The 18,846-nt window shown below is 45.0% G+C and overlaps 1 protein-coding gene across 5 annotated transcripts in view; it reads right to left on the bottom strand.

Moving 5' to 3' along the window:
* RALY (RALY heterogeneous nuclear ribonucleoprotein) overlaps positions 1–18,050 on the bottom strand; it is an 80,110-nt gene extending 62,060 nt beyond the window's left edge. For 3 of the 5 annotated variants that reach the window (XM_021688907.1, XM_021688909.1, XM_021688908.2), the window contains exon 1: positions 17,757–18,050. The gene's annotated coding sequence lies outside the window, so the exon portion shown is untranslated. Of the gene's footprint in view, positions 1–17,012; positions 17,274–17,756 lie in introns of those variants that run through there. The other 2 variants (XM_044918483.1, XM_044918484.1) reach the window with 2 other exon arrangements.
* Between the last annotated feature and the right edge of the window lie 796 nt (positions 18,051–18,846).

Genomic DNA, 18,846 nt, shown 5'->3' with positions numbered 1-18,846 from the left:
ACTTTGTCATATTTGACCTGAAGCATTTAACATTCAACTTTATACCACGGGTATCAGTACACATACATTTCTGTTATTCTGCAAGTACTATTTGTGCCAGGGCCATTACAGAGACACAAAGGAAACAGATAAATCGTACACTGTTCCCTGACCCATAAGATCGCAATTTCATGAATGAGAGCAGATTTGGGTGTAATACAACAGCAGAATACAACTACAGAAGTAGAAGCAAAGTGTAAAGAAGAATTCTGCTCATGGAGGGATCATGGAATGCTTCATTGAGAAGATGGCATTTGGAATGCTTCGAAGAAATGAACAGAAGCTTGTCTGGTAAAGGGGGCAGGGAGCTGAGAGCTTTCTACGCAGGGGAACAGTCAAACAACAAAGTCATGCTGAACTGAGTGGGAGCACAGGGAAACGGGCTGTTACCATGCCGCTGACAGAAGGCAGCATAGTGAGGTGGCACCAGACTGTATGAGCCTTGTAGCCAAGCCCAGAGTTGAGATTTTATCCTTTCCAACCTGGGGTGAGGTGGAGAAGAGGGCGCTGTTTTAAAATGTTTAATCTCCTTTTTTTAGTTGCCCTACTTTAGAGCAAGTCCCCTCAAAAACCCTGGAAACAGGTCCAATCCCAGGCTCTGCCTACTACAGAAGCACTATAAGAATTTCCCACAGAGGAGAAGGGCAGGCGACAGTCAGAAAAATAAGGAATAAAAGGGTGGGGATTAGCGGTGGGGGAAAGTGATGCAAAAGGGAGGGCAGTAGGGCTCAAGGAGAAAGGAGCTGGAGGGGAGGAAACAGAAGAAGCAGAGAGACAGATCTTCGCACTGAGGTTCCTTGTTGCTGAGCTGTCCTCTACATCTTTCTAGGTAGAAAAAATAAGGTCAATCTGATGCTAGCGACAGAAAGACCGTTTGTGCTGAGATTGAGCACATTTACTAACTGCCACCTCAACCCTCCCTTTGCACAAGATGATAGAGCTGTGCCAAGAAATGGAGTTTGCTCCAGCTCTACCAACCACCCCAAAGTAGCCAAAACCCCTTGCCCCATGCCCTAAGAGTGCGTGAAGCAGGAGCACCAAACAAAGGTCTGGAGTTTGAAGCAGGGCCTGCCCAGGACCCCAGAAAAGCTCTGCTTCCTTCCCGGGACCTCAATTTCATCTGCAAAACAAGGGGAGTAAAGGTGAAGCTCTCTTAGAGGCTGCATAGTCTATGAATTTATAGAAGCTGCTTCCCACAGAGGGTGACATGTAATGTGGGAATTTTCCTAACCTATCAAGTCATAACTTCATTCTTTCCACTCTGAGTTATGGCCAGTTTGAAGCCAAGGAGAAGTCAGACCCAGAATGGCAGCTGTCCCTGACACTATTATCCATTTGGCACTGTCCAAAATTTAGTCCCTTGCCCAGACCTGTTTATCTCCTAGGTCACAAACAGATGCTCAGGCCCAAGAATTGTTTTGTCTGACCCACATAAATTTGTTTAAAAACCTCTGAATTGGGGTGCCTGGGTGGCTCAGTCAGTTAATCGTCTGCCTTCGGCTCAGGTCATGATCCCAGGGTCCTGGGATTGAGCCCCACATCAGGCTCCCTGCTCAGCAGGGAGCCTGCTTCTCCCTCTCTCTCTGCCTACTTGTGTTCTCTGTGTCAAATAAATAAAATCTTAAAAAAAAAAAAACCCTCTGAATTAACTGCTAACATTTCAAATCAGATCTCGTGTTTTTAGAAAATTTTCCAGCTTCTCAAAAATATGAGCTCTCGGGGCACCTGGGTGGCTCTGGCAGTTGAGCATCTGACTCTTGGTCTTGGCTCAGGTCGTGATCTTGGGCTCCCAGCATCAGGCTCCTCACTCAGTGGGAAGTCTGCTGGAGATTTCTCTCCCTCTGCCCCTGCCCACATGTGCGTGCTCTCTCTCTCAAATAAATTAAATCTTAAAAAAAAAAAAAAAAAAAATCAAGAGTTCTGGCAACCCTAGAGCCCGTGGGGTAAAGGTCAAAGGGCCTACTGAAATCCTATAACTTATCTGATACCTTCTCATCTAAAAAAAAAAATTCCATACTAACATGATTTAATATGAGTAAACTTTTCAATTACTAGTTATAATATTTAAACTAATTCAACTCCAAAAAATCTGACTACACTGACACTTCAGGAAGGTATGTTTTATCCAGTGATTTCATATATGCAGCCATGTGTCCCAGTTTGAGTAACTCCAACATAGTTTATCTACTCACTCAAAACATACTCGGGTCCTATGGTAAGCACTGGGAAAACAGTAATTAACAAGACAGGCATGGTTCCTACCTTTGTGGAGTTCATGGTCCAGTAGGATATAATGGGGAAAAAGCTATAGAGAGTAGGGAGCACAAAGAAACACTAAGCTAAGGATCTCAAATAGGGACTTATCTGTAAAAGGAAAAGGTTTAATTAGGCCTTTGTTGCTGAAAAGTCCTTTCCAGCTCAAAATTCTACCAGCATCACAAGAACTTAGCCCAATATCCTTTTCGAGTTCCTAATACTTATTAGCTTCCCCCCTTTATCTGGGAAATCATGATCAGTTATCATGGAAATTACCATGGTGCTCCACATACAAGATGATTTTACAGTAATTACAGAAGCCAAAGGGAAAAGGCAACAAGAAGAGTCACTCAGAAAAAGTCACCTACTTTCCACACATAGGAGCTGCTGCTCATTGCAGCTAGGTGGGGAGAAAGACCAGGGACTAATTCCTAAGTAAAATAGTTTTGTATTAGATGTCATGGTTTCTTTCATGAGGCATTGGGACCCACCTTCCATACCCCCACCCCCGCCAAACTTGTGTCAGAGACTGTGAAAAATGCTAATTTTATAAGGACAAGGTTCACTGAGCCTTGACTAGTTGTTGTCCTTGTGAAATCCTAAGACAAGCCAAAACACAGACTTAATAGCCAACAGGGACACCAGAGTTTCTAATAAAATGAAGATAATTCATCTAGTCCCAGGGGACTAAGAGCACTGTAACTGGGCAAAGTCCCTTCAATATTAGAGTTCCAACCAGAGCGGGGTTGGCCCAAACGGACCAAGCAAGTAGCAAAAATAAGTACAGCTGACCAAGTGTTTCGAAGAAAAAAGTGCCAGTCTGGTGATAAATGGCAACTGGCACTGGATCACAGAGACAACAGGAAATGGTGAGGGCTCCGACAAACTTGAGAACAAATATGCCCTATCTAAAGAAGCCAGCCAATAAGGAAACAGTATGTGAAATGAACAGAAATGAAGAACGTGATTCTTTAAACAAAAGCATTTTGCCAAACTAAGCTGGTAATGCAGACTTGTCCAAAGATCAGAATCATATCCCTGTGCCAAAGACCAAAAAAAAAGCCAAGCTACAAGCTTCTTAAACCTGGACAGGCCAGTGCACAAGGAGTCACAATACAGGGAGTCCCTGGTAGAGAGCTCAGGAAGTGAAGCCTTCCACGAAATCGCTGGGGGCTATTCCCACGTCTGTGAATACGAAAATTGTTCCAGCCCCTGAAACTTCCTCAAAAAATCCTCCTCCCTCTTCAGGAGAAATCAGTCACCCTCACAACCCACATGCCAGGACCTCTGATCTCATACAAAGTATCTCCACTGAAAGGCAGCCCCAATATCCCCAGGCTGGCGTCCAACTCAAAACAAAACAGAAAAACACTGCAGGTCAAGTCAAACAAAATATGTATGCAGGCCAGAAACACCCCAAGGGGCTGCCAGTTTGCAATCCCTGATCTAGAGAAGATCCTCTGACTAGTTCTAAACAGGAAGGATTTAGGAGTCCCCTAAGGACGCCTAACTTCTGCCAGAGGAACTGCTTTTCCAAGGAGCTATCCAGGGTCCTACACCACTTGGCTCCTGAGCTTTAGAACCCATGATTCCACCTCCTTCTTTTGCTTAATCCACTGTCAAAAGTATTTTTTTAAAAGAAAGATTTAAAGATATTAGGTACCTATTACATGCAAGGCACTCTAGGGATACAAATGCCCTGAACCTTACTTCTCTGGACTTTTGACTTTACTACTTATAGTTGTATGTCGTCCTGGACCCAGTGCTGACTGTCTGCCACCCAAATTACTAGAGGTCCAAACCACTTCTCTATATACCACATTCAATCCTATATACCATATTGATTTTTTTTTTCTTTTTTTTTTTTTAAAGATTTATTTATTTGACAGAGAGAGAGAGAGACAGCACAAGTAGGCAGAGTGGCAGGCAGAGGGAGAGGGAGAAGCAGGCTTCCCGCTGAGCGGGGAGCCCGATGCGGGACTCGATCCCAGGATCCTGGGATCATGACCTGAGCCGAAGGCAGCCGCTTAGCTGACTGAGCCACCCAGGCGCCCCTATACCATATTGATTTTAATGGCTTGGCTAGCCAGTAAAATGAAGGCTCAGCAGCTTGGTCCCCCTAAAAGGGTTATCTTTAAAACTCCTGTCCCTGAACTCTAACAACTAAAAGCTGTTTTCTTTGCAGAAGAGCACAACTGCCCCATTACAGTCAGATGTCCTTGGGAGTGAACAGTACAATGCTAAATTAAATGTATGCTCTCCCCTGAATCAAGATGGCATTCCCATGCTTTACTCCATTATGACTCTATCATCTCCAGATTTCCTCAGCATTTCCATAAAAGCAGTAACATCTTTGCCAAACAGAAAAGAAGACTAGCTGCCCTTGAAATAGTAACTCAATCCAAGGAAGGAAGGTTTATTGCTGGAAAAATTTTGTTTCTTATTTACCAAGTCCTTCAAACTAGATTTATGAGCAGGGGAGAACACAACAAAAATGGTTTTTAGAAAAAGGCATCTGGCAGCAGGGAGGAGCATGGCATGGAAGAGGGCAAGAAAGGATGCAGGGAGGCTAGTTAGGAAGCTCCTATAGTCCCGCCATGGCCAAAACAGGCTCCATGTCTGAAAGAGGGTATGGTCCTACAGTCCCTAGCTGACTACCTGCTCACTGAAGACAGTCTCATTCATCTGAGTATCACCCAGCATCTAGTACCATGCCATTACATGGTAGGCACTCAAAGGTCATAGACCCATAAACCACCACTCCTGTGGGAGTTCTCAGTGTACATATCAAAGAAACTAAGGCCCAGAGAACTTAAAGTGATTTGCCCAAGCTCACAGAATGGGTGAGTGGTAAAAAGCAAAGAACGAGGGCTTTGGAGGCAAGAAGGTCTATGTTCACATCCAAGGTTGCTGTGAGGCCTTGGGCAAATCACCCAACTCAACCTTTCTCCGTCTGTTTTCTCATCTGCAAAATAAGAATACCTATTTTTGGGGGCGCCTGGGTGGCTCAGTCGTTAAGTGTCTGCCTTCGGCTCACGTCATGATCCCAGGGTCCTGGGATAGAGCCCCGCATCGGGCTCCCTGCTCAGCGGGAAGCCTGCTTCTCCCTCTCCCACTCCCCCTGCTTGTGTTCCCTCTCTCACTGTGTCTCTGTCAAATAAATAAATAAAATCTTTAAAAAAAAAAAAAAAAGAATACCTATTTTTTGTAGAGTTGCCATGAGGATTAAGACATACACTGTCCCCTAGATACAACCACCAATTTACAGGAAATTCAGAACACGGAAAACCCTACAGGAAAAACCCAGTTACTTCAACAAATAAAGGTAACAACAACAAAAATAGAAGTGAAATTACAAAATTAAGAGACTTAAGATATGTAACAACCAATTAAAATGTGTGGATCTTATATGAATCCTAAGTCAAACAAACTGTAAAAATAAGATTGTGACATTTATGAGATAATTGGAAATTTGAACACAATCTGGATTTTGATGGTATTAAGGTAATTGTTAAATTTTATAAGGTATGAAAATGGCATTGTGGTTGTTTCATGTTTTTTAAATAAACTTTACCCCAACATAGGGTTGGAACTCACAACCCTGAGATCAAGAGTCACATGCTCTCCTGACTGACCCAGCCAGTTGCCCCTGTGGTTGTTTTAAAGTCTTCCTTTAGAAATATATTGTGGAATAGTTAAGGGCAAAATAGAACAGCGGAGATTTTCTTTAAAGCGCAGGATGAGGAGAAGTAGGTAGGGGTATAAACAAAATATGATTGTGAATTGAAGCTGAGTGATAGGTATATCATGCTTCATTAACCTACTCTGTCTACTTTGTATATGTTTAAAATTTTCCATATTAAAAATAATTGGTTAGGTTTAAATCCTGACAACTCCATTTACTAGCAGTGTTGACTATAGGCGTATTTCTTAACCTCCTAGTGTCTCAGTTTCCCATCTATGAGGATCAACAGAACCTACTTCTTAGGGTTGAGGTGAGAATAAATATGATTTTTATATATACAGATTTATTTTTTTTAAGGAAATCTTTTTTTTTTAAGATTTTATTTATTTGACAGAGAGAGAGAGAGAGACAGCACAAGTAGGCAGAGGGAGAGAGAGAAGCAGGCTCTCCACTGAGCAGGGAGCCCGACGTGGGGCTCGATCCCAGGACTCTGGGATCATGACCTGAGCCGAAGGCAGCCGCTTAACCAACTGAGCCACCCATATTTGACATATAAAATTATATAACACATAAATGATATAAATTTACACATATAAGTCTTATAATACATCATTTATAAAGATTTCTATATACACAAAGAACTTAGCACATAGTAACTTTCAATAAACATCAGCCCTGTTAGTATGAACACAAGGTACCAGGCATGGTATCTCAACGGAGTGGGCACCCAATACATGGCAGCAATTATTAATATGAAACACAGACTTAGGTTTAGAACCTAGGTCAGATTTTTAATCAAGTACTCAACTAGTCTCCTCGACAGAAAGCCGAAATACCCTCTGGCAAAAATGTTCCCAGTGGCAGCTCTAACATCCCCAGTCTCTCCTGACAAATACCCCAGGACCTGACACAGGATCAGGACCTGACTAATGTTTAACATGGAAGTGCTGCTCTCTGGGAGCAGGCAGGGCCACCTTATTTCCCCCAACCAGATAATTTAGGGTACATTTTCTAATATTTGCTGACAGAACAAAGAGGAAAGGCTCTAAGAAATGATCAATGTTCATGCCAGCCTTCAAAGTGATTTGGTAAAACTACAGAAAATAAACACCCAGCTAGGGTCGACCCAGCAGGATAAAAGCTGACAAAGAAATGGCAATTTTTCCCTGAGCAAATATACAAGTAATAGATGAGCTCAGAGAGACTAAGCTCTTTAGGTTTTGGCATTCCCATCTTGCCCCCTCCCCCTTCTTTTAAGAGAAGACAAACTCTCAACATACTTCAAGTAGGACTGTTCACTGGATTAATTTATTCCCTGAAATGATGTAATTATAGGAAAAGAGTCATTCTCATCCTTCTATCCAGTTTAAATACAAATTGGCTTGGGAACAGACCTTTTCCACCTGCTCCAGAAGGCTATGAGAAGGCATCCCACCCTTAAAGTATGAGACACATCCTCCCCCCCTCCACCTCAGCTCATTAGCAGGAATAGGGATGCCACTCAATTTAGTCACTCGTATGCTTCTGTTCAAGATGTTCCCGTCACATACAGAATGTCCTCTATCTCTACAGCCTAAAATCTCCTGTGACCATACTTTCTGGGAAAAAAGGGAGGAGAAGGGACAGGGGCACAGCAACTGAGAAGGGATATCTGGGTGTTGCCTCTGAGTAGTCTGGGAGATATAGTCCAAACACAGAAATACTGGTTCACACACACAAATATATATATACTTATAGAAAAGAAATATCGGTTCACAATTTATAAGCACAGACAGAATACAAAAAACTGAAGTGGTCCCAGATAATATACAGTCACTATCTTTATCCTACAAAACCCAGTGAAATGCTCACACCTCCATAAATGTTCCCTGGGTACCACCCCCCCAAAAATGCAGCAGTCTCTCCCCCCTCTGAAATCCCAATCTCTTTTCCTTTTTATGGTACTGCTGAGAATTCATATTATGGTTCTTAAAATTCACTTCTGTAACTACGCACCAATCAGCATGACTTAAAATGAAAAATATAGACAATGCTAAGTGTTGACACGGACATGGAGCAACAGGAATTCTCTCATATACCACTGATGGCAGTGTGATCTGGGATGCCTCTGAAAAGTGTTTGGCAGTAACTACTAAAGCTGAACATACGCCTACCCTGTGGCTTGAGGTTGGAGAACACTAACTGCTCCCCCCTGACCCCCTGAAGTTTTTCCTAGCCTTCTGCCACATCACTGCCCCTGTCTAAATACTTCCATCATTCTTTTCTCCAATCCTAGAGGCTGATTCAGACCACTCTTCCTGGTCACTCCAGCCCAAAGAGATCTCCTCTTCTATGGAAAACTCTGCCATTTACCTATTAACTCTTGACAAATGGCCCATGTATTCTTCACATATAAATTTCATCATCTGGTTTTATAATGTACTTTTTTACTTTTAGTAACATTATCTAACTTGCTCCTCACAATAACACTGTGAGGAAGTTAAGATAAGGAGTATTAATCCCCTTTTATAGATGACAAAAAGGAGGTTCCAAGAGGAAAAATGACTTATTTCCGTTTACCTGGCCAAATTCGTGCCAGGGAACAAGAGTAGACCTTAGTCTTCCAAACCAAGCTATCTACACCAAACTGCCTTACTGTCAGATACATATTCATGATAATCTTATCTCCCCAAAGAGACCATGGGTTTCCTGAAGGCAACAATATGCTATACATGTTTACATCCCTCACAGCACCAAGAAGGCACCTATGGGCTCCATACAGTTTGGATGACTGATTTCAATATTGTCCACAATCTTCAAGAACAGGCACAGACATATTTCCTCTTCTTCTAGACCTCATAGGCAATGCTAAATTAATTGCTGGAAGAAATTATGAACACAACACAGCATCCCAAAGAACTTTTTTGAGTGTAGAGACCAGGAAAGAGGAAGACCCCTTCAAGATCAGGGTAAGTTCAACAGTCCCTCCATTTCCTAAGGGATCTGTGCTGCAAAGAGTCAAAGGCGGCTGGTACAGACAGTGGCAGTGGGCTTCAAGAACCACAATTTAATCACAACTAGTAAGTCACAAATTGAGCAAATGCCAGAAACCACACCTAAAATAATTCACTTGCAAGCAAAATAGAGAACTATCTTATTTCAAAACTGAGTATAATAAAACTTAAAATAATTCAATATAAAACTTAATTTTCTTCCTTCCTAAATAAGAACCTAGACAATATCAAATCTTTCTGGAAGCCAGCCAGAGAATTGATGTGAGGAAAACAGGGAAAGCACTAGGCAGATGTCTGGACACCCAAACCTGAAGGACAATGTTGTCCCCTACCCTCACATTCTTCACTTTACAAAACACTGCATGTGGGACACCTCAGCAACAGAGGATAAAGGGAGGGAAAATAAAGGTGGGGAGGGCACACCTGGGTGGCTCAGTTGGTTAAGCACCCGGCTCTTGATTTTGGGGCTCTTGATTTTGGCTCAGGTCATAATCTCGGCTCAGGTCATGATCTCAGGGTCTAAGCCCCATGTTGGGCTCCTGCTCAGTGGGGAGTCTGCTTCAAGATTCTTTCTCTCCCTCTGCCCCTCCCCCTGCTCGAGTGAACTTTGGGTTCACAGATGTGTGTGTGTGTGTGCGTGTGCTCTCTCTAAAATAAGTTAACTCTTTCTAAACATTGGAAGTCACATTCAAACAGGTCTCCTTGCCTAGTGATACATCCATCAATTCTATTTCTAGTCTGAACCCTCAACCCAAATATCTGGGCCAAGGAAGCAGGAATAAGCAGCAGCTAGGATCTACTGTACTTCTCTGTCTCCCTCTCAACACTGAAAATAATTTGAGGGCAGGAATTATGTACTGCTTGCTTTTATGTTCTCCATAGAGAGAATACAGCAGGTACTCCAAATACCTGGAAATGAATGACTGAACTTTGGGATGGAAAGCAGCTACCCGAGCATAATCATGCTACAGCAACTAGGTAACCTACTTAGCATGGTAACTCTACCAAGACCCTAATTTTAGTCTTTTAATTGGTATGAAAATCAATTTAGGGTGAGTCTTTAAGGTCTGAAGAAAAGATATTCTTGTGTTCAACTGATTCAGGCATAACTGTAATTATTATATTGACAAAACCGTCATTCAGTGTCAGCTTACAGCTATCTGGAAGAACAAAGTCCCAAAGTCTTAAAATGGTCTGTGTAAGCAGGGAACAACATTTGACTTCTCAGTGTAGCATGATCATACTTCCAGAAAGGAAACCCAGACCTAGAGAAATAATGAGTTATGGAAATGATTCTTTTAAATCTACTGCTGAGCTTGCTTTCACTGGCACAAATAATTACAAAAGAAACTAGACAAACAGATCAACAGACACCATGCAAACAATACCTTTAACTAGGCTTAGTAAAATCCTTAATAAAACAAACAGGAGACTGCTAAATACCAGATAAATGCCTCTGGAATGAAGAAAACCTGGCCAATAATATTAAGCTTATAAGCCTGGCCTTCTAAAACAGAATACGTACTTGGAATAAAGCAACGATTCTTACCTTGACAAATAAACAGAACTATTCACTCTCTACCGACGGCATTTCAAGGGCCAGGTAAACTCAGCAGAGGTATCTACCTCATAAAGCTAAAGCTCTAAGGAAATGCAAATTTCTGGTCTAGTGTTTTTTCCAGCCCTAGTACTGTTTGGGTATCTTATAGTGTTGTTTTTTTTTTTTTTTAATGTTCTCTTTATTCTATGATTTTAAACAGTTTGCTACATATTTAAATATAATTTTTTATAGTCTTAGACTCCAAGTTTGTCCATGGGACAACAGCTCCAAGTTTATAATGGAACTCGGCAGACAATTTGATAAATTCATCTCACAATTTTTCAGCAATCTGTCCACTCTAAAAAGCAATATCCATCTGTTTATATACCGAAAGGTATCTGTGAACCCAGAATTTAGCCCTCTGACATACTCTCAATGCTCCTTCCAGAGACGAATTCTCAAGCCACTTACAGCTTGAGAACCGTAATTCATACTATTAAGAGGTAAAAATATCATTCAAGATTATCTAGTCCAACCCTGTTGTTTTAGAAAGACTGAGATCCCAGAGAATATCAGGTAATTATAATTACATGTCTTTGGCAAGCATCAAATGCCTGCTGTTTCCGCCAGTAGAACCACACTGGGCATGTGGGGAGAATGGCCAGACTTGCACTTCAGTCAGTGAAGCACTCCAAATACATGTGTCTGAGCCTCAGAAAAATCTACATATTTAACCACAATCTCCCTACCCTTACCCCTGCATGGAGAGCAGGGGGCAGTGGACAGCCTAAATGACCTTTTGGGAATATAAACTAGAACCCAGTGATAATATTCCACCCTCCCCCCCCTCCTCTGATGAGGTACAGCCCACTTATTCACATCAAGTCCATTATGAAGTAAAAGAGACACTAAAACCAAAGAAAAAGAAGGGGCTGTGGAAACAAAAGATAATAGGGCGTCTGAGTGGCTCAGTCGGTTAAGCTTCTGCCTTTGGCTCAGGTCATGACCCCAGGGTCTTGGGATGGAAGTCCCACATTGGGCTCCCTGCTCAGCAGGGAGCCTGCTTCTCCCTCTCCCTCTGTCTACCGCTCTGCCTACTTGTGCTCTCTCTCTCTGTGTCAAATAAATAAAATCTTAAAAAAAAAAAAAATCTTTAAAAATAAATAAATAGGTAACTAATTAATACTTGGGTAGATGCCTATCTCTAGTTATTCACGTAAGCAGGGAGACGAAAATGAGTAGAGAAGGACCTCCAAACCTTTTTGTCTCTGGCTCCCACCCTTTTGGTCTTTTACAAAACTTAAGGGAGGTCTTAGACTATTTTATGATGAAATGAGGCCGGCCAGAGAAGGAAAGGAGTTGGCCAAGCCCACAGACTGAGTTAGTAGCAGGAACCAGACAGAATGATCCTCAGGCTCATGACTGGGTTTCCCAGTTTATCCCACTGCCCCCCTCTCTCTAATCCTGAGAGTCTAGGAGCTGTATGCCACCTCGGGTCTAAAACTTTCCTTACAGAACCTAGTGGGAAGTTGTAGGTCAGCAGGCTAACATTACTAGTCATCTCCCCTTCCAATTATACATTTTATACATGAAGCTAAAAGAGAAAAAAAAAAAAAACTAGGTTTTTATAGACATTCATGTCTATATACCCTTTCCCCCTACCAATGCCTAAGAAAAAAAAGGGAAGAGAGAAAGGAGGAAAGAAAATGCCTCTCCAAGAGATATACTATCTAAATCATGATCTAGAATCATAAAATGTTATTGCTAGAAGGGACCCTCATAGTCATCTAGTCATTATTTTCTATCATTATTCAGATGAGTAAACCGGGACCTTCGCCACCTGACAAAAAGACTGGAGTACAGAGCAGGGTCTCCTGACTCCTGTCCCAACAAAAATCCCCCATGGTCCCTCCCCCTCCTGTCCCACCCTGACCTGCCCCACCTCCACCACTGTTATCTAAGCTACTGAGATCTGCTGCCTTTCTGGATGCAAGCTCCGGAAGCTACAGCTTACTTACCTTTGTTTTCCCAGTGCCTAGCAGGTAGTAAACACAGGTGACTTACAGAGGGCCACATAAGCAGATGGAGAGTCTCAGCACCAAAGGCGTTGTCTAGAAAAAATGTAAGCCTTCCTTGGCTTAACATAAGCAGTCTTCAGGGCTATGCAGGGCCTAAATGTCTGGGATCTAATATTTCCTCCTTTTCTAAACTGATGTTTACATCATCCAGTTTAGCCAGGAATAGTTACCAGATGTGTTGTGCAATACTGTCCCTCACCCATGCTTCCCACCCCCAACCCTCCCCTTGGACAACTAGGATCAATAACTAGAAGGTAAATGAAAGCAGACGTAAGATGAACCTGCATGAGAAATCCACCTCCTCTCTTATGTCTTCACCTCAATAATCAGCATCCCCATCTCTATAACTGCACCAGATAGAAATCTAGAAGTCATCCTTGATGACTCTCCACACCAGTAATCTTTGTGTCTCACTGCTCAAGTCCTTCTACACATACACATCCTTCACTGGAAACACCATCATCTCCTACCTGTATTACCACAACAGCCTCCTTCTAACTGGTCTTTTTGCCCATGGTGCTCTAGACCTCCAAACCACTCCCCAAACAGGTAGCTAGAGATATCCTTCTAAAATGCCCATAGGAGCATGGCCCCCCCTTCACCTGGAAATGAAGTCCAAATTCGTCAACCGGGACAACAAGGCCCTTTCATGACTTGGCTTCTGCTCTACCTACTTTACCAGTCTCATCTCATCTCTTGCCATATCCCCCCATCTTTTGCTTTATGCTCCACCCAGAAATCTTGAGAAATGTGAGAGATGTATTTACCCCTCTGGGTTAAATGCAACCCCTCACCTACAGGATGGGAATAACAATAGTATGTACTTTTCGGGGTGGTTATAGGAAAAAATTAACACATGTTAAATGCTTAGAGTAGCACCTGATATAGGAAATGGCCAAAAGTCTCAACTATCACCACCACCATCAATAGACTTGCTATTCCTTCTGCCTAGTCTTATCTTTGTCTCAACTCTCCAAATCTCTTCTTTTCCTCCTGCCTTATGTCTCTGTTTTTCTTGAGATCTGGGCTTAGCCAACTTCTCTGAAGAAACCTCCAAGGCTTGGTTAGTTACCATTTCTCTATGCTGTAATATTGTTTATCCCTATTCACAACACTTCTCACATTGCCTGTTTACTTGCCTGCCTTCCCCACGAGGCTGTACAGACTCAAATCCCCAAGCTTAGGACTGTGCATGGCAGATGCTTAATAATTTCTCTGTAAACGGAAAACTTTCTAATAATTAAGTGTCCAATGAAACCGAATCTCAGCAAGTAGCCAATTCAAACGTTGGCCAGATGGCTAGCTGGTCGACAGGACTTTAAAAGCCCTTCAACTACAAGATTCTATCCAATAAACAATTCAACACATTCAGACCTCACTTTGCACTCAGGGGTTTGGACTTAATACCTAGGCAATGTTAGGCCATCAGATCTTTAAGGAAGGTGCAACGTGTTCAGATCTGTTTGCTGCCCCATTATCCATCTCTGGAACACCTCCCACCCCCACCCCCTGTTGGTATCAGGACAAAATTCCAACTACCCTTCAAAAACACCATATTCCACCACCTTCCAAACATACAGAAACAGAAGCAGTCAAACCTAAAGGAGTTTTGAAAAGCTAAATGCATTTAACTCCATCTTAACCACCTGCAAGCAATGAGTATTCATAAACACCCTCTAGGAACCCAAAACTAATCCTACTTGTGTGACTTTATGGAAAGAGGAGGGCAGAGAGAATGCATTTCATAAAGGTAATCCATCTAATCATCCTCTGAGTAGTTTTGATCCGAGCTGCTGTCATAGCACTGCTATTCTTGATCACTGCAGCCCGATATTCCCAAACCCCGGATAGTCGGAAAAGCAAGTGCAAAGAAGCAAGGGTGGAGAGTCCTCTGGGTTCTATTTCAAGGGTAGGAGGTCCCTTTCGAAGACACAAAAGGGGCCAGCACAGATCTCCAGAAAAGGCTTCGGTGATAAGGAACTTCAATCCACAGAGCAGAGGAAAAAGGGGGAAAAGAGCTTAGCCAGAGGTACAACCAGGCCTCTGTTCCTGCTGTGGGGCTGCATGCCACACCCTACTGCAGAGGACTAACCATTTTGCACTTACAAAGCACCTTGAGTTCAAGGGAGGCACTAGAAGTGCCAGCTTTGGCAGTCCCTAAAGGACAAAAGAATGTAGGATTCCACTTATATGAGGTACCTAAAGTAGTCAAATTCAGAGACAGAAAATAAAATGGTGGTCGTCAGGGGCTGGGGGGAGAGGGGAATAGGGAGTTAGTGTTTAAGGGCAACAGAGTTTCAGTTGCGGAAAATGAAAAAGTTCTTGACAACAATGGTTAGTGGTGATGGTTGGACAACAGTGTGAATGTATTTAATGCCAGAAAACGGTCCATTTAAAAGTGGTTAAAATGGCAAATTTTGGGGCGCCTGGGTGGCTCAGTTGGTTAAGCGGCTGCTTTCAGCTCAGGTCATGATCCCAGGGTCCTGGGATCGAGCCCCGCGTCGGGCTCCCCACTCAGCGGGGAGCCTGCTTCTCCCTCTCCCTGCCTCTCTGCCTACTTGTACTCTCTCTCTCTGTCAAATAAATAAATAAAAATCTTTAAAAAATAATAAAAATAAATAAATAAAATAAATAAAAAATAAAATGGCAAATTTTACCTCATGTATATTTTTACCAAAAAACAAACCCACACCGGCTTTAAAGTTATATTGTCTGCAGTTATCAATTACATGATCCTGAGCAAGTCATATAACCTCTCTAAGCCTGTTTCTTTCTTCCTCTGTAAAACAGGGATAATAACTAATTCATACATTCGGCTCTGAGGAATAAATGAGACACCCCACAGAAAGTCCTTAGTCCAAGAACTGGTACCTGGTAAGTACTTAATAAATGTTAGTTATTATTTCTACTACTACAATAGACTTTCACAGCCATTTTTCACAGTCCCCACACAAACAGGTTCACAGAGCCACAATGAGTGGCTCGGTTAATGATGCTACATCAAATCCTCTGCCCAGGAAAGGTGTTCTGTCCCCACCACTTGTTAATTTGGTGACCTAAGTAAGGCAAGTGCCCCAACCTTGCTGTGTCTCAATTCTCAATTACACCTGTAAAAAGGAGATGTAAAGCAAACTCTAAGAACTCCCTCACAGAACTGGGTTAGAAATCAGATGATTCCAGAAGAGTACTATAAACCATAAAGTACCATACGATAAAAGTAATGACTAATGAGAACTGGGTACACCTGTGCACAAAATCTGACCTTTTAATGCTAAACCTAAGGCATGGAGAGTGGCTGGAACTAAACAACTTTCTCAAGATTTCAATTTACTCAGGATTCCTGTTCTGTTAAGGCCTGAATAAGTAATTTAGTGTCCCTTCAAAAGGTGGCAAGGGATGGCAGAAATAAAACTATTACTGGACTGCTAAGCAGAAGACTGGGAGTTCTAATTCTGTCACTAAGGCAGTCTGTGAATTTAGACAATGTACTTGCCCTTTCCAGTGTTAACAGGATAGGGGGAACAAGGCAGATAAAAAAGTTAGACCAGATGGTAAGACCCCTTCCAGGTCCTACCTACCACAACTCCTAAATCCAGAATTTTGGAAAGAGAGCACAACAGACCTCCAGACTCCAAAGAACTAATGCAAACATTAGGAGACTCCTTCAAGATGTGGCCTAGGAACTCTATCTGATTTTTAGACACTCCCCACAATAGGGATCAAACACACTGGAAAACTAGAAACTTGCCAAAGTTAATTTTAGTTCACTTTTACCCCTCTTGATCTTATCTGAAATGGGAAAAATAAAACCCTATTTGAAGGCAGGGAGTTGAAGCAGTTGACTTGAGCCACTCCTGCTTCTCCTCCCCCAAGTAGGAGCTATAAATCTAAACACTATAGAGAACACGCAAAGTTGGGGGGGGGCGGGGAAAGAATATGCCGTAAATAAAATAGAGACCTCACTGTTATAATGACTTAAGCCTTCCATGAGCCAAAACCCCAGAGAACTTCAGTTGTGCTTGAGATCTGGAGTCCGCCACATTCATCAAATTCTAACGGGCAATACTAGCAAGAAATTCATAGTAATTTCCTTCCCCTCGGACCTCCCCTATCCACAGAATGGGATTTCATCCATAGTACAGTGGACACTAGCCTAGGAGTCAGGGAAAACGGAGTGACCCAAGGATAAGTCAAAATCCTCTCTGCACTAAGAGATTACACAAGCTGACACTAAGAAATAAATAACAAGTACTAGTACCACGGCTTTACACTCCTGTGGCTACTGTGATTTGAAGCAAATTATTTTAACTCTCTGCGCCTTGACTTCTGCTTCTGTAAAGGGGGATAATCCCCAGAAGGCCATCCTGAGAATTAAATGAAATAAAGCTTACAAGTTCCTAGTCAAGTCCATTAAATGTTACCTGTTGGTATTAAACACTTCTCTCACATAACTAGTTCCCTAAATCCACAAACATCCTGCGAAGCGACTTTCTTTCCCCCATCTTACAGAGGGGCAAACTGAAGCTCCGCCGCACAGGGGGATGCGTGAAGTGCGGAACACCGCCCCAGCTCTAGGGCGCGTTGTTGCTCCTCTCCGAGCCCCAAGAGTGCAACGAGCCCAGCAACGGCAGCGGTGGGGGCCGAGGCGGCGCTCAAGCCCGCGGGGAGCGAGGCAGGGCCAGTTCTACGCGCCTCGGGGAGCCGGCAGACCCAGCCCGGGAGGGAGAGCCGGAAGAAGCCCGGGCCGGGGCTAGAGCCCGGGACCGGCCCGCCCAGGCCTTCCCGGCGCGGCCTCCACTCCCCTCCCTCCTCCCCTCGCGGGGCGGGGCGGGGCGCGAGCACAAAGACTCTAACTTCCGAGCGGACGCCGGCCCACCCCGCCAACTCCTGGCCCAGGCCCGGCCCGCGAGGAGGAAGCGGCCAGGGAACGCCAGACGGCCGGGGGCAGGCGCGGATGGGCTGGGCCAGCGACACGGGGTTTGGAGGGGGGGGGGGGTGCGCGGGGTGAGGGGGCCGGGAGTTAGTCCCGCTCCCGGGACGCCCAGAATGGCCGAAAAAAGAGTTTCTAAAAATAGGCAGCAACCCCTGCGAAGAGGTGGGCGGCCGAAAAGGAACAAGGAACACTCCCCCGCACCCCCAAGGAGACGCCCGTGGCCCCCACTCACCCGCGCCGAGAGGTCTGGAGGAAGCCGCGCGGCGCAGAAGGAGGCGGTGCCGCCGCACTCGGGGGCGGAAGGGAGGGAGAGAAGGAGGAAGAAGGCGGCCCCGGCCGCGGCGTGACGAGCTGAACACACGCGCGGGAGTCGCCCCCGCCGCCGCCCCCTCAGCTTCTCTCGGCTGTGCCCGCCCTGAGCCCGCGCCGCTCGCGCGCCCCGCCGCACTGACAGCGGCGCGAGCCCCGCAGCCCCCGAGTCCTTCCCTCGGCCGGCACCACTGAAGCGCGCGGGGGTGGGGGCGCCCTGAACGGCTTTCCTCAGCTTGGCCCCGCCCGCCGCTCCAGCCCCGGGCCCGGGCCCTCCCTCCACACCCCCGACTCTGCCTCCAGAGAAGGACACAGTGACACAAGCGCTAGGAGTCCTCAGCCCCACCCTGACACAGTCCGACTTCCCGAGCGCATGGGTTCTCCCCACCCCCTCAGCCTCGCTTTGGAAAGGTCCAGAGCTTCGGCGGGGAGGAAGAGGAAGGCGGGGCCAGGGCGGGGCCTGCCAGGGAGGAGGGACTGAGGAGGGAGCCTGGGGAGGCGGGGCTGAGGTCGGGAAAAAGAGAGAGAGAGGGACTCCCCTACACCAATAAGCGAGCCGAAGGCGGGGCAGGGCTGACAGGGTGGTGATGCCAGAGACGAGAGAAGCGCAAGGCAGGTATGGAAGACCGTGGAGGCCGCGCGGAGCCAGGAGCCAGGGCTGCGCTTGAAAGGAGGGGCTGTGGGTGGGGCTAAACGGAGGCCGTGCCCGTAGGAGGAGTTAAGGGTAGAGGGAGACAGAGGCGAAACTGGGAGAAGCGAAGCCCTTAGAGGAGGGGGCGGGAGATGGGGCCGAAGAGAGATCCAGAAGGGAGGAAAAATTGAAGCGGGACAGAAGGAGGCGGGCCCGGAAGCAGAACAGGGAGGAGGGGGCGCAAAGGTGGCCACTCTGGGGATGAGCCGGAAGGAGGCGTGACCCAAAGGTGGGTCGCGAGGTTGATGCTGGAGGTGGGCGGGGCCTGGAGATGGGACCCAAACACGTTGGCGGGGGGCGGTGCCCGAGGAGTGCGTGAGGG

The sequence above is a fragment of the Neomonachus schauinslandi genome, chromosome 10, assembly GCF_002201575.2.
Source record: "Neomonachus schauinslandi chromosome 10, ASM220157v2, whole genome shotgun sequence".
Classification (NCBI taxonomy): Eukaryota; Metazoa; Chordata; class Mammalia; order Carnivora; family Phocidae; genus Neomonachus; species Neomonachus schauinslandi.
This window is presented reverse-complemented; position numbering and strand designations above follow the sequence as displayed.